Source organism: Coregonus lavaretus (assembly GCF_964263955.1).
Source record: "Coregonus lavaretus genome assembly, chromosome: 13".
Lineage (NCBI taxonomy): Eukaryota > Metazoa > Chordata > Actinopteri > Salmoniformes > Salmonidae > Coregonus > Coregonus lavaretus.
Window position 1 is genome coordinate 3,449,263 of NC_140000.1, and position 16,664 is coordinate 3,465,926.

At 45.5% G+C, this 16,664-nt stretch overlaps 1 protein-coding gene across 1 annotated transcript in view; it reads left to right on the forward strand.

Annotated features, from left to right (window-relative positions):
• Window positions 1-12,949, forward strand: part of LOC311140261 (uncharacterized protein) — an 81,654-nt gene extending 68,705 nt beyond the window's left edge. The window contains exon 13 of the transcript XR_014614130.1: window positions 12,868-12,949. The gene's annotated coding sequence lies outside the window, so the exon portion shown is untranslated. The remainder of the gene's footprint in view (window positions 1-12,867) is intronic.
• The last annotated feature ends 3,715 nt before the right edge of the window (window positions 12,950-16,664 follow it).

Below are 16,664 nucleotides of genomic sequence, written 5' to 3' on the forward strand. Positions count from 1 at the left end.
ATTAAAATCTAAAGTTAAATATGTTTGAAAAATGTATGCACTCACTAACTGTAAGTCGCTCTGGATAAGAGCGTCTGCTAAATGACTAAAATGTAAATGTAATTTTTCCATCGCATTTTCAACTGTACCGATAGTTTTGTCACAAAAACTGTTGCGTTAAATAGCAAATGTGCCCACTCTGGTCTTGGCATGTGCGCTCTAGCCAACAGCTGGCAGATACAGTGAGGGTAGTCTGTGTGGGGATAGTCTAGACTCTACATGATTTAATTATTATGGATAAAAGCGAGAATATTTGTCAAACGACAGTCAAGCATCGATCATCATGTCACCAGAATAAGAACCTCCATATTTATTTGAAATGAGCATCAAGATCACAGTGCACTTTCACCACCCTGTGAAAGTTAATCATAACTTATTTAATCTGTAGCCTAATAAACTGCATGGTTTCCCAAGTCGCAGTGGGAGGACCACACACCATATCATCGCGTGACTCCAAGTTTACTTCCATATGATGTTTATTATATCAATATTTGCACATAAAGGCGTTTCCACCACCATTTCTCACATAATTAACTTTACCGACACAAAAAGATCCCACCATGTCGAACGAACAAATGATCTGTCTGCATTTATAAAATTGTACCGAAACTTCCTGTTTCCATCACAGCTGTCGTGATTTGTTTTTATACAGTATTTTATCATGTCTATGGACTTCGCATAAAAACTGTGGATGGAAACGGTTAGTGTAGTGAAATGTTTTGGCTGAAGTCCATAGACAAGCTCTACTGAATTACTCTACTGGTCATAGAAAAATATATCAATTCAGCTTGAGAAAGTCTATGCTGTGAGGAGATGCTGGTGGTGGTGGTGGTTGATGGAGACAGGGACTGGAGACTGGGAGAGTGTGAGAGAGAGATGGAAAGAGAGAGAGAGAGAGAGAGGGGGAATGAGAGCGAGTAAATGGGCAGTGGGGATGGAGGGATGGAGGCTGAAAGAACACCAGGGACTCATCAGTGGTGGAAGTGAACGTTCTGTAAGAGGTCTGCCATTGCTTTTCTACCAAACAAGTGGGATGACCCCTGACCTCTTGCCTCATCCCTCTCAAGAGAGGAACACAGGAAGCTGGGAGTTCTAGGTGCAATTTAAATACAAGGTCAGACGCTCTCTCATGAGTGATTATTTTACAAAAAAATAAAAATTATCCCGGGCACAGCAATTCACAAGTGGTTTGTAAATGCCCGTAGCTCAACCAAAATATGAGGGTTGTGTGAGTTTGTAAGTATGGTATACAGTATATGATACTGCAATAACATCCCGGACCTCAATAAGGTCACCTGTAGCAAGCAAGGCCCTCAATCTTTAGCCCTCCAGGTTTTTACATGTTAATATAGACATGAGTCCCAAATGGCACCCTATTCCCTATTTAGTGCACTACTTTTGACCAGAGCCCTAGATAGGGAATAGGGTGCTATTTGGAAATTGGAACGCAGACATTAACTATTTTAACAGTGGTGGCAGCCAAGTCTGTGTAGACTATTCCCTAGCTAATACTGCACTGTTTTAGTTAATAGTCAGAGGAAGAGGTTTATTTTCAGCAGCATTGTTGTGTCTGGGACCTCTGAGACAACACATCAGGAGAGGACACACTCACCGGGGTCAAGAAAAGAAACTGTGGCGCAGGTGGAAGTGGCTGGGACAATGAGCGACAGCCTTCCCTTCCTATAGGCAATCTGATTTCCTGGTAATCTTTTTCTGTTGACCTTTGAAAGTCTATGAATGGAATTCTTGCTGCTTTAAAGGTCATTGGGAAATGTCAAGTCAACTTAACTACTGTTACTTCCAGGGTATGTTCTGTAGGCTATCTATGAACGTTTGAACATCTTGGAGAAAAATCTGGCCTTAATGGCCATGAACTGTTATAATCTCCACCCGGCACAGCCAGAGGGGGACTGGCCACCCCTCAGAGCCTGGTTCCTCTCTAGGTTTCTTCCTAGGTTTCTGCCTTTCTAGGGAGTTTTTCCTAGCCACCGTGCTTTTACATCTGCATTGCTTGCTGTTTGGGGTTTTAGGCAGGGTTTCTGTATAGCCCTTTGTGACATCTGCTGATGTAAAAAGGGCTTTATAAATAAATGTGATTGATTGACTGTAAACACAAACTTGTTGTTGTGGTTCTTATTCTGGTCATGGGTGGTCATTAGTAGGGCTGGGAATTGCCAGGGACCTCACGATACAATATTATCACGATACGTAGGTACCGATACGATATGTACCTATTGCGATTCTCACGGTTCTATATGATTTGTGATTCGATACTTTGATTTTATTGCGATTTGATGTTTCAAACATATCACTCACCATATGTCTGCTGCAGAGAGACAAGAGAGATCATGAGAAAATGAGTTTTGATACGAAAAGTGCTGAAAACATGTTCACTATTTAAAAAGAAGATGGAGAACAACCAATAGGATGAAAAATACCAGATTTTTGCCGCAGGTAGCCGACTAGCGCTAGCTGACGCTACCTAGCAAACATTTTGTAAAAATGATAAAAGAGAGCATGATCTGTCAATCTGATAGAAACAGTGGATCAATGGATTCCTACAGAGATGAACACATTGATCAGTTAGATGATTCCTGAGAGGCGGAGCGGCATCCTCAGTTTCCAGTGGTCCTTTGTGTTCTGCCTCTGGCTGCTATATTTAGAAAGCCGCTGAACACACAGCATCAGGGACCAGGCTAAAGATAGAACGCTGACCTGTAGGTCAGGATACAATGCAGGTAGGATGCTTTTAAAATGTGGTTTCACATTCAACACTGGAGAGTATACACTGAGTGTACAAAACATTAAGAACACATTACTAATATTGAGTTGCATTTTACCCTCAGCACAGCCTCAATTCGTCGGGGCATGGACTTTACAAGGTGTCGATAGCATTCCACAGTGATGCTGGCCCATGTTGACTCCAATGCTTCCCACAGTTGTGTCAAGTTGGCTGGATGTCCTTTGGGTGGTGGACCATTCTTGATACACACAGGAAACTGTTGAGTGTGAAAATTGCAGTTGCAGTTCTTGACACAAATCGGTGCGCCTGGCACCTACTACCATACCACGTTCAAAGGCAGTTAAATCTTTGTCTTGCCCATTCACCCTCTGAATGGCACACATACACAATCCATGTCTCAATTGTCTCAAGGCTAAAAAATCATTCTTTAACCTATCTCCTCCCCTTCATTAACAGGTGACATCAATAAGGGATCATAGCTTTCACCTGGATTCACCTGGTCAGTCAATGTCATGGAAAGAGCAGGTGTTCTTAATGTTTTGTACACTCAGTGTAGTCATTTAAAAGTAAGATAAAAATAAGGGGAATAGCCTGTTTTATAGCTAGATCAAAAATATGTTTCTAGTAGCTGCAGCACTCAGGAGAAGGGTACATTACTGTGTTGTCATTTGTAATATATACAGTAGATCTATCTATGTGCATGCATATATGCATGCACACACACACACACACACTCACACACACACACACACACACACACACACGCTAAAAAAGTTAAACACACACAAAAACCCAAACTGTTATTTCACTTCCACAGGCGCGTCCTAGACTCCCAGGGGTTCCCTTCCGTTATTGCATTATAATCAGCTTCATCGCCAAACATTGTTTTAAATTGAGGAACCAAACATTACTGCCTTTAAAAAGCTTTTTGTGCGTTATTTGATCCAACCTGTAAAGTGCCCTCTGCATCACCCAGAATGTCCAACAGGAAATACCACAGGACTCCAGACAGGCTAACCTAATAAAAGTGAGAGTGCCCAATCATTAGCCGGGCAAACTCACCCCCATAACGCGTCCAGATGTAAGCTAATTGGATATAGACATCAAATCAACAGTTCTAATGCCCTTGTGCTTTTATGAGGCCCGGACGCAAAAGTATGCTACAGCCAGACAAAATTGACTTTCTTTCTTTTTTAAAGTGATTTTATCCATTCTTACCCATACTCCTCAGCAGGTAGTCTAGGCTAGGGGGCTTTTCCTGGTCTCTCCATGCCGTGGTGAGTCACCGTCAGAGAGCTGATGTAATGATGCAGGCTCCCGAGGCTCCCAGCTACACTGGTAATTGGTGTGTGGAGGTAATTTCCCAGCGGGGCTGTGTCTCCTCTCAGGGCTGAGGAGGGCCAGCAGGAGGGACGGGGGACGGTTACGTCAGAAAGCCCTGTTACCAGGCACCTCCACCTAGGGATGGTCCCTAGTGGTTAGGGAGGTTGTCACCTGGTCATATTTACATCCTCTGTAACATCCCTGTGCAGCATGATGAAACTGTTCAAACTGTAACATCCCTGGGTAGCATGATGAAACTCTGTTCAAACTGTAACATCCCTGGGCAGCATGATGAAACTGTTCAAACTGTAACATCCCTGGCTAGCATGATGAAACTGTTCAAACTGTAACATCCCTGGGTAGCATGATGAAACTCTGTTCAAACTGTAACATCCCTGGGCAGCATGATGAAACTGTAACATCCCTGGGTAGCATGATGAAACTGTTCAAACTGTAACATCCCTGGGCAGCATGATGAAACTGTTCAAACTGTAACATCCCTGGGCAGCATGATGAAACTGTTCACACTGTAACATCCCTGGGCAGCATGATGAAACTGTAACATCCCTGGGTAGCATGATGAAACTGTAACATCCCTGGGTAGCATGATGAAACTGTTCAAACTGTAACATCCCTGGGCAGCATGATGAAACTGTTCACACTGTAACATCCCTGGGCAGCATGATGAAACTGTAACATCCCTGGGTAGCATGATGAAACTGTAACATCCCTGGGTAGCATGATGAAACTGTTCAAACTGTAACATCCCTGGGCAGCATGATGAAACTGTTCACACTGTAACATCCCTGGGCAGCATGATGAAACTGTTCACACTGTAACATCCCTGGGCAGCATGATGAAACTGTTCACACTGTAACATCCCTGGGCAGCATGATGAAACTGTTCACACTGTAACATCCCTGGGCAGCATGATGAAACTGTAACATCCCTGGGCAGCATGATGAAACTGTAACATCCCTGGGCAGCATGATGAAACTGTAACATCCCTGGGTAGCATGATGAAACTGTTCACACTGTAACATCCCTGGGCAGCATGATGAAACTGTTCACACTGTAGATAAACATACATTCACATGTGGAAATGCTTAATCAAACAGGTCTTGAGAGACACACACGTACGCATGGACACAAATACAAGTACACTGATATACCCCCCCTTTTCCTCCAGAACAGCCTGAATTCTTCGGGGCATGGAAATGTTGCTCAATTGGTATCAAGGGACCTAACGTGTGCCAGGAAAACATTCCCCACACCATTACACCACCGCCACCAGCCTGTACCGTTGACACCAGGCAGGGTGGGGCCATGGACTCATGCTGCTTACTCCAAATCTTGACTGCCATCAGCAGGACGAAACAGGAACCGGGATTCGTTGGACCAGGCGATGTTTTTCCACTCCTCAATTGTCCAGTGTTGGTAATCCCCAGTGGCGATTTTAGCATGTAAATCTTGGTGGAGGGAAACAGCACAGGACATCACCATGTAGAGGGGAACAGCACAGGACATCACCAAGTAGAACAGCACAGGAAATCACCATGTAGAGTGGAACAGCACAGGACATCACCATGTAGAGGGGAACAGCACAGGACATCACCATGTAGAGGGGAACAGCACAGGACATCACCAAGTAGAACAGCACAGGACATCACCATGTACAGGGGAACAGCACAGGACAACACCATGTACAGGGGAACAGCACAAGACATCACCATGTAGAGGGAAACAGCACATGACATCACCACGTAGAGTGGAACAGCACAGGACATCATAATGTAGAGTGGAACAGCACAGGACATCACCATGTAGAGGGAAACAGCACAGGACATCACCATGTAGAGGGGAACAGCACAGGACATCACCATGTAGAGGGGAACAGCACAGGACATCACCATGTAGAACAGCACAGGACATCACCACGTAGAGTGGAACAGCACAGGACATCACCATGTAGAACAGCACAGGACATCACCACGTAGAGTGGAACAGCACAGGACAACACCATGTAGTGGGGAACAGCACAGGACATCACAATGTAGAGTGGAACAGCACAGGACATCACCATGTAGAGGGAAACAGCACAGGACATCACCATGTAGAGGGGAACAGCACAGGACATCACCATGTAGAGGGGAACAGCACAGGACATCACCATGTAGAGGGGAACAGCACAGGACATCACCATGTAGAACAGCACAGGACATCACCATGTAGAGGGGAACAGCACAGGACATCACCATGTAGAGTGGAACAGCACAGGACATAACCATGTGGAGGGGAACAGCACAGGACATCACCATGTAGAGGGGAACAGCACAGGGCATCACCATGTAGAACAGGTCAGGGCATCACCATGTAGAGGGGAACAGCACATGACATCACCATGTAGAGGGGAACAGCACAGGACATCACCATGTAGAGGGAAACAGAACATGACATCACCATGTAGAGTGGAACAGCACAGGACATCACCATGTAGAGGGAAACAGCAGATGACATCACCAAGTAGAACAGCAGAGGACATCACAATGTAGAGGGGAACAGTACAGGGCATCACCATGTAGAGGGGAACAGCACAGTGCATCACCATGTAGAGGGGAACAGCACAGGACATCACCATATGGAGTGGAACAGCACAGGACATCACCATGTGGAGGGGAACAGCACAGGACATCACCATGTAGAGTGGAACAGTACAGGACATCACCATGTGAAGTGGAACAGCACAGGACATCACCATGTGGAGGGGAACAACACAGGACATCACCATGTAGAGGGGAACAGTACAGGACATCACCATGTGGAGTGGAACAGTACAGGACATCACCATGTAGAGGGGAACAGCACAGGACATCACCATGTAGAGGGGAACAGTACAGGACATCACCATGTAGAGTGGAACAGCACAGGACATCACCATGTGGAGTGGAACAGTACAGGACATCACCATGTAGAGGGGAACAGCACAGGACATCACCATGTAGAGGGGAACAGCACAGGACATCACCATTTATACCAGTAGAGTGCATCACAATGTAGAGTGGAACAACACATGACATCACCAAGTAGAACAACACATGACATCCCCATGTAGAGGGGAACAGCACAGGACATCACCATGTAGAGAGGAACAGCACAGGACATCACCATGTGGAGGGGAACAGCACAGGGCATCACCATGTAGAACAGGTCAGGGCATCACCATGTAGAGGGGAACAGCACATGACATCACCATGTAGAGGGGAACAGCACAGGACATCACCATGTAGAGGGAAACAGAACATGACATCACCATGTAGAGGGGAACAGCACATGACATCACCATGTAGAGAGGAACAGCACAGGACATCACCATGTAGAGGGGAACAGCACAGGACATCACCATTTAGACCAGTAGAGTGCATCACAATGTAGAGTGGAACAACACATGACATCACCAAGTAGAACAACACATGACATCCCCATGTAGAGGGGAACAGCACAGGACATCACCATGTAGAGAGGAACAGCACAGGACATCACCATGTTTATTTTTTATTTATTTCACCTTTATTTAACCAGGTAAACCAGTTGAGAACAAGTTCTCATTTACAACTGCGACCTGGCCAAGATAAAGCAAAGCAGTGCGATAAAAACAACAACACAGAGTTACATATGGGGTAAAACAAAACAAAGTCAAAAATACAACAGAAATACATATAATATACAGTGTGTGCAAATTTAGCAAGTTATGGAGGTAAGGCAATAAAATAGGCTATAGTGCAAAATAATTACAATTAGTATTAACACTGGAATGATAGATGTGCAAGAGATGATGTGCAAATAGAGATACTGGGGTACAAATGAGCAAAATAAATAACAATATAGGGATGAGGTAGTTGGGCGGGCTAATTTCAGATAGGCTGTGTACAGGTGCAGTGATCGGTAAGGTGCTCTGACAACTGATGCTTAAAGTTAGTGAGGGAGATAAGTGTCTCCAGCTTCAGAGATTTTTGCAATTTGTTCCAGTCATTGGCAGCAGAGAACTGGAAGGAATTGCGGCCAAAGGAGGTGTTGGCTTTGGGGATGACCAGTGAGATATACCCGCTGGAGCGCAGACTACGGGTGGGTGTTGCTATGGTGACCAATGAGCTAAGATAAGGCGGGGATTTGCCTAGCAGTGATTTATAGATGGCCTGGAGCCAGTGGGTTTGGCGACGAATATGTAGTGAGGACCAGCCAACAAGAGCGTACAGGTCACAGTGGTGGGTATTATATGGGGCTTTGGAGACAAAACGGATGGCACTGTGATAGACTACATCCAATTTGCTGAGTAGAGTGTTGGAGGCTATTTTGTAAATGACATCGCCGAAGTCAAGGATCGGTAGGATAGTCAGTTTTACGAGGGCATGTTTGGCAGCATGAGTGAAGGAGGCTTTGTTGCGAAATAGGAAACCGATTCTAGATTTAACTTTGGATTGGAGATTCTTAATGTGAGTCTGGAAGGAGAGTTTACAGTCTAACCAGACACCTAGATATTTGTAGTTGTCCACATACTCTAGGTCAGACCCGTCGAGAGTAGTGATTCTAGTCGGGTGGGCGGGTGCAAGCAGCGTTCGGTTGAAAGCATGCATTTAGTTTTACTAGTGTTTAAGAGCAGTTGGAGGCTACTGAAGGAGTGTTGTATGGAATTGAAGCTCGTTTGGAGGTTTGTTAACACAGTGTCCAATGAAGGGCCAGATGTATACAAAATGGTGTCGTCTGCGTAGAGGTGGATCTGAGAGTCACCAGCAGCAAGAGCGACGTCATTGATATACACAGAGAAAAGAGTCGGCCCAAGAATTGAACCCTGTGGCACCCCCATAGAGACTGCCATAGGTCCAGACAACAGGCCCTCCGATTTGACACATGGAACTCTATCTGAGAAGTAGTTGGTGAACCAGGCGAGGCAGTCATTTGAGAAACCAAGGCTATTTAGTCTGCCAATAAGAATGCGGTGGTTGACAGAGTCGAAAGCCTTGGCCAGGTCAATGAAAACGGCTGCACAGTACTGTCTATTATCGATCGCGGTTATAATATCGTTTAGGACCTTGAGCGTGGCTGAAGTGCACCCATGACCAGCTCGGAAACCGGATTGCATAGCGGAGAAGGTACGGTGGGATTCGAAATGGTCGGTGATCTGTTTGTTGACTTGGCTTTCAAAAACTTTTGAAAGGCAGGGCAGGATGGATATGGGTCTGTAACAGTTTGGATCTAGAGTGTCACCCCCTTTGAAGAGGGGGATGACCGCAGCAGCTTTCCAATCTCTGGGGATCTCAGACATTACGAAAGAGAGGTTGAACAGGCTAGTAATAGGGGTTGCGACAATTTCGGCGGCTAGTTTTAGAAAGAAAGGGTCCAGATTGTCTAGCCCAGATGATTTGTAGGGGTCCAGATTTTGCAGCTCTTTTAGAACATCAGCTGTCTGGATTTGTGTGAAGGAGAAGCGGGGGGGCATGGGCAAGTTGCAGCGGAGGGTGCAGAGCTGGTGGCCGGGGTAGTGGTAGCCAGGTGGAAAGCATGGCCAGCCGTAGCAAAATGCTTGTTGAAATTCTCGATTATTGTAGATTTATCGGTGGTGATAGTGTTTCCTAGCCTCAGTGCAGTGGGCAGCTGGGAGGAAGTGCTCTTATTTTCCATGGACTTTACAGTGTCCCAAAACTTTTTGGAGTTAGTGCTACAGGATGCAAATTTCTGTTTGAAAAAGTTAGCCTTTGCTTTCCTAACTGCTTGTGTATATTGGTTCCTAACTTCCCTGAAAAGTTGCATATCGCGGGGGCTATTTGATGCTAATGCAGTACGCCACAGGATGTTTTTGTGCTGGTCAAGGGCAGTCAAGTCTGAGGAGAACCAGGGGCTATATCTGTTCTTAGTTCTATATTTTTTGAATGGGGCATGTCTATTTAAGATTGAGAGGAAATTACTTTTAAAGAACAACCAGGCATCCTCTACTGACGGAATGAGATCTATATCCATCCAGGATACCTGGGCCAGGTCGATTAGGAAGGCCTGCTCGCTGAAGTGTTTTTGGGAGCGTTTGACAGTGATGAGGGGTGGTCGTTTGACCGCGGACCCGTTACGGACGCAGGCAATAAGGCAGTGATCTCTGAGATCCTGGTTGAAGACAGCGGAGGTGTATTTAGAGGGTATGTTAGTCAGGATGATATCTATGAGGGTACCCATGTTTACGGATTTAGGGTTGTACCTGGTAGGTTCGTTGGTGATGGTGATGTTGGTGATGTACAGGGGAACAGCACATGACATCACCATGTAGAACAGCACAGGACATCACCATGTACAGGGAAACAGCACATGACATCACCATGTAGAGGGGAACAGCACAGGACATCACCATGTAGAACAGCAGAGGACATCACCATGTAGAGGGGAACAGCACAGGACATCACCATGTAGAACAGCACAGGACATCACCATGTAGAGGGAAACAGCACAGGACATCCTAGAAAACAACTGGATGTTTTATGTGGCAGAAAACCTGTTCTAGTGTGTGTCCTTTTGTGTGTGTGTGTGTGTGTGAGAGTGTTTTTGTGTGTGTGTGAGTGTGTGTGTTGTGTATGTGTGAGTGTGTGTGTTTTGTATGTGTGTGTATGTGTGTGTGTGCTTGTGTGTGTGCTTGTGTGTGTGTGAGAGAGTGTAAGTGTGAGTGAGTGTGTGTGTGTTTGTGTGTAGTGTCCTTTCTCTGTTGACACCCTGTTCTCTCTGAGTAGAGATATAAGGGCCTTTATTGGAATACACTCTGGCCCACTTGTTCCTCCATCCGTTGTCATGCCCCCACCCCTCCACACACACACACACACACACACACACACTCACACACACACACACACACACACACACACACACACACACACACACACACACACACACACACACACACACACACACACACACACACACACACACAGAGAGAGAGAGAGACCACAGCTTCCCGCACGCACGCACGAACGCACATACACACACGGTGTGGGGAGGTTGATGTGAGGGAGGTGATAGAAGCCCAGTCCCCCTACACTTGCACTTAGTCTCTCCGGGACCGGAGTGGAGTGACTCTCCAGCCGCCGCGCTGACGTTCACACTTAAATGCTTTAATCTGACTAAATCAGACACTGGGCTCTGGTGACGCAGCATAGTGAGTTATAACGGGCCACAGGCCATGACGTTAACCATCTACTGGCCACACCCACACCTCATCAGACTCAGGAAGAGGAGAGCCGGGTATAAATACAAAGTCTAGGTTAATCCCTGCTAACGGCCTCCAATGAATTGTCTCTGTTAGCTTCCAATGAAAGCTTATCTGTGGAGAAAGTGGGGTGATTTTGTTAGATATGACTGATTGGTTAGTGCAACATTCCAAGACATGCATTGTATAATATACTGTTGTTTATATGCAGTGCAAATATGTTTAGTTCTTATTAGATCTTTTAGGTCAGAGTTGAAAAAGATAATTATTTTTTGAATTTCAGCACAGTGTTCAATATTAATTTACAATATTGTAACACAGTATTCCTGGAACTCATTGTGAAATGGTAATGGTATCATTATAAGACTAGTCGTTCAGGACTTTCTTAGCCTGGTTAACTAGCTTTCTGTGGTCAGGACTTTCCTAGCCTGGTTAACTAGCTTTCTGTGGTCAGGACTTTCCATGTGTACAGTTACCCAATAGAGTTGACATTTTTCAGAATAGAAAGTGCATTGTCATAATCCCAATCCCAATCCCTTCACTTCCTCTGTTTACCCTGACCTCACCTGTGACCCTGTGACCTGTGACAGCTCCAGGTCTCTAGGCTTTAGGATCAGAGCTGGTCTGTCACTGTGACAGATGGGGCTGTTCTTAAAAAAAACACAACAAAAAGATATTGAAGACATAGAACTTCACGATTTACATTGCAAGACTGACAGATCTTTAATCCCCCCCCCCCCCCCCCATCCCTCCCGGCACGGCAGCCAAATCCCCCTTTAGATAGACTACATAGAGATGGATGGATCAGGAGTTTCCTAACTAATTACCCTCATTTACTGGGGATTATGACGCCTGTGGAGATAAAAACAATCACTAATTGTAGACCGTGTTTTCCATGATGTACGCACTTTAGGTTAGCCGGGCAGATCAAGTCTTACTAGAATAGATATATTTAACTCTCACTAGAATAGATAGAATGACGTACAGTATGCATGATGTCTCTGCAAACCCAACGTAGTAAACTCTTAGAATTAATCTAAATCTATTAGGTAGCCGGTAAATCATAAGGCTGTCCAAATGCTCATTTATTTATTAATGATCTTTATTAAGAAAAACAGTATCAAGCTGTTTAATATAACAAAAACCAACATCACGTTGGTTTTATTACCACTTGGTGTAGCCTAGCCTGTGAGCTATGCATTTCCTCTTCTGTATGTTTCTCTTGTTGTGCTGTAATAAAAGGATTGAGGGTTTAACTGTTTGGCCAGCTGAAATAACACAGTCCACCTCCTTTCTCTCTGTCTCTCTCTCTCTCTCTCTCTCTCTCTCTCTCTCTCTCTCTCTCTCTCTCTCTCTCTCTCTCTCTCTCTTTCTCTCTCTCTCTCTCTCTCTCTCTCTCTCTCTCTCTCTCTCTCTCTCTCTCTCTCTCTCTCTCTCTCTCTCTCTCTCTCTCTCTCTCTCTCTCTCTCTCTCTCTCTCTCTCTCTCTCTCTCTCTCTCTCCCTCTCTCTCTCCCCTGCCTGTAGAGTCATAAAAGCGCTGAGCAGGACTCTATAAATAGCACTGTGCTGGCTTCATGCCCCTGGCTGGAGGACAGGTCAAATTATGAAGGAAAAGAAGATGACAATTTTAAAGGCACAGCCCGCTTTAGCCAGTAACACAGTCCTGCTAGTTTAGCCAGTAACTCAGGCCCGCTAGTTTAGCCAGTAACACAGGCCTGCTAGTTTAGCCAGTAACACAGGCCTGCTAGTTTAGCCAGTAACTCAGGCCTATCTAGTTTAGCCAGTAACTCAGGCCCGCTAATTTAGCCAGTAACTCAGGCCTGCTAAGCCAGTAACTCAGGCCTATCTAGTTTAGCCAGTAACTCAGGCCCGCTAATTTAGCCAGTAACTCAGGCCTGCTAAGCCAGTAACTCAGGCCTGCTAAGCCAGTAACTCAGGCCTGCTTAGCCAGTAACTCAGGCCTGCTTAGTCAGTAACTCAGGCCTGCTTAGCCAGTAACTCAGGCCTGCTTAGCCAGTAACTCAGGCCTGCTTAGCCAGTAACTCAGGCCTGCTTAGTCAGTAACTCAGGCCTGCTTAGCCAGTAACTCAGGACTGCTTAGTCAGTAACTCAGGCCTGCTAAGCCAGGAACTCAGGCCTACTTAGCTAGTAACTCAGGCCTGCTTAGCGAATAACTCAGGCCTGTGTATGTTATGAGTCTAATTATCATGTTATGGGGTCTCTACTGGTGCTCTGATGGAATAATACGCTGTTCTGTTTTTAGAGCCTCCTTCCCTTCCCGCTCAACAGATCATGTGGATGTATTATCAAACAATGCACTCTTTTTTTCCTCTGCACCAGTGGAGGCTGCTGAGGGGAGGACGGCTCATAATAATGGCTGGAACAGAGCGAATGAAATGGCATCAAACACATGGGAACGATGTGTTTGATGTATTTGATACCATTCCACTTATTCCGCTCCAGCCATTACCACGAGCCCGTCCTCCCCAATTAAGGTGCCACCAACCTCCTGTGCTCTGTAATGCTATCAATGCACAGCACTCTCTAGTGACCTAGTTCTGATGCAGTAGTTTGTGCTTTTTAAAAACCGGTTGTGTCACATGAAAGACTATGAAAGGGACATGAACAGTGTTTTTGACAAGGACAAACGGAAGCAAATAGGTAAGTTGAGATTTCCAAGCTGTTAATGCATCTTAAACACGATTGGCTGGCTCAGGGCATGCTTCCTCACGATTGGCTGGCTCAGGGCATTCTTCCTCACACGATTGGCTGGTTCAGGGCATGCTACCTCACATGATTGGCTGGCTCAGGGCATGCTTCCTCACACGATTGGCTGGCTCAGGGCATGCTTCTTCACACAATTGGCTGGCTTAGGACATGCTTCCTCAAGAGCAGTACAGACGTAGGATCTTAATTTGATTACTATTTTCTTACTGAGATTTTTCCTGCACAGCAGGAAATGCAAACTTGTAGTGTATTCAAGGTTTAAAAAGGCTTCTAAAGTTTGTAATTTCCACTTCAAAATGTAAGATTTGATTTGCCTTAATGAAAAATGTATCAACACCTACAAAAAATTTCCATTCATTACAATCCACATAATAATTCACATTTCTTGTTGCTGCAGGATTATTTTCCCGCTGTAGCAAACTGCCTCAAATGAAGATCCTACATCTGTAGTGTCCTGGATGCACGCTGAACCCTGCTCTCTCTCTCTCCTACACTCTGAGATAATAGTTACTATTCCACTTGGTCAGGTGGTTGGGTCAGGGTGGTCTGGGAGGGTTGACACAGTTAGTTATATAATACATGTGTTTGTTTAACATTCAGAAAATGGTGCTGTTTTGTTACTCTCAATGACTACCAAATCATCTTGAGCGTGATCTAATAACCAACGGGCTGCCAATAAGAATATAAATTATGTTCTCACAAGATAGAATATCACAGGCACCATAAACTACCATAAAAGAAAAACAACAGATACAAGACCTTGTACGGATGAGGAAATATATTTGATTTGGACAGTATATTGTGGAGAAAGGGATATAAGGATGAATCTTGTAAGAGAGAAAGAATGAATCCCAGTTGAGAGAGGGTGGAGAGATAGAGAGAGAGAGAGAGAGAGAGAGAGAGAGAGAGATAAATAGAGGGAGAGAGAAAGGAGAGAGTGAGAGAGTGAGAAATAGAGTTGAAATGAGAGAAAGAGTGAGAGATAGTGAGAGAAAAGAGCAAGTGAGAGAGAGAGGGGGAAGAGAGAGGAATCAAGCAGAGTGAGCCTCCATCTGCAGCTCGGCTGGGCTCTGCTCTGGGAGAGAGGGAGGGAGGGAGTCAGTCAGGAGACATGCCTTCTGGCAGGAATCTAGCTGTAGAGCTGTAGAAGAGACAGCTGTGTTTGGTGGAGGTATTTTTAAACGCATCAATGCTGCTCCAATCCCCTCTCCTCGGCCCTCCTATATATAGCCAGGGCCGGCCATTGTTCTATTTCTGTCACCTATGGGCCACGCTGTTGTTAATTCACAAGCAATTTAAGCTTGCACCCTCTCCGGCTTAAGCATTACTTTTCTGTGAGAGGTTGACAGGTAAACAGCACACGGCTTAGCTCAGCTCTGACTAGTACACTCCCCAACTGGAAGGTTGAATCCCACATTCAGGTTCACTCTCACCGCTCAGACATTACTAAGAGAGGTACAGAGAGCAGGAGAAAGACAGACGAGAGAGAGAAACGAGAGAGAGAGAGAGAGAGAGAGGGAGAGGGAGAGGGAGAGGGAGAGGGAGAGAGAGAGAGAGATCAGAGGAAATAAGAGCAGGGTAGTAGCTCAGTGTTACAGCAAGAGAAGATAATCAGACTGGCAGTCATCTTCTCTCTGTCTGAACAGGGACTTCTTGACTGAAGCTCTGTGTTTTATTGTGCTGTGTAGTCACAGTATAGTGGGGAAAGCCTCACAGAGGGAGTGTGTGGTGTGGTTATTATATTGCGTTTCAGCACAGCGAGAGAGAGAGTTTCCTCAGAGGAAAAGGAGGAGAGCTGTTTCTGTTGCTGTACGCTGTCGTGGTCGTTCCCCTGAGTGCGCGGCTGCGAGAGGGTTGGCTCTTTGGGGACAGGAAGAGCAGGGCTAGCGATGTGACCTGAGCGCTGAGTGGAGTATGCTGCAGACGATTTACGAGAGCGAGTCAAATTTCTCCACCACAACAGACAGGCTCGTTGGCCACCAGCGACTCTTGGACCAGCACAAGATGCACAACGTCAACTCAGGTGACCAGACCCACCATGCTCTCTCTCTGCTCCTAAAGGGATAGCCTGTCTTTCTCAGTTTCCTCTAGATTTCTTTTGCACTCTTTTCCCCTCTCTCTCTCTCTCTCTCTCTCTCTCTCTCTCTCTCTCTCTCTCTCTCTCTCTCTCTCTCTCTCCTACCTCCCTCTCCCTCTGTTTCATTCTCTCAACTCTCTGGTCTCTCCCAGTCGGTCTCTATCTATCTGCCTCTGTGAAAGGAGGGCTCCAAACTTCCCAGCACAGCAACGCGTTATGATCAGGCACTGCTTTCTGTATCCAGGTATTTACATGTGTGATATTATACTGCATGGTTTTACAATGTGCAGTGCTTATGGATGGGCAGTTCCTCCTTGTATTCGTTTACTGTCATTGTTTCTCAGTTTGCTTGTGTCTGAGTGGAGTAAAAGAAACATGTATAAAACTGTCTGTATAGTGAGTGTTTGTAAATACTCATAGTTTTATCATTGTGTGGATATGGACTGAATGAACTGTTTGGATTTTTAACTGTGCTCTGGTGCATATTAATAGCACTGTGCTTTTTAAAGTCATTGTC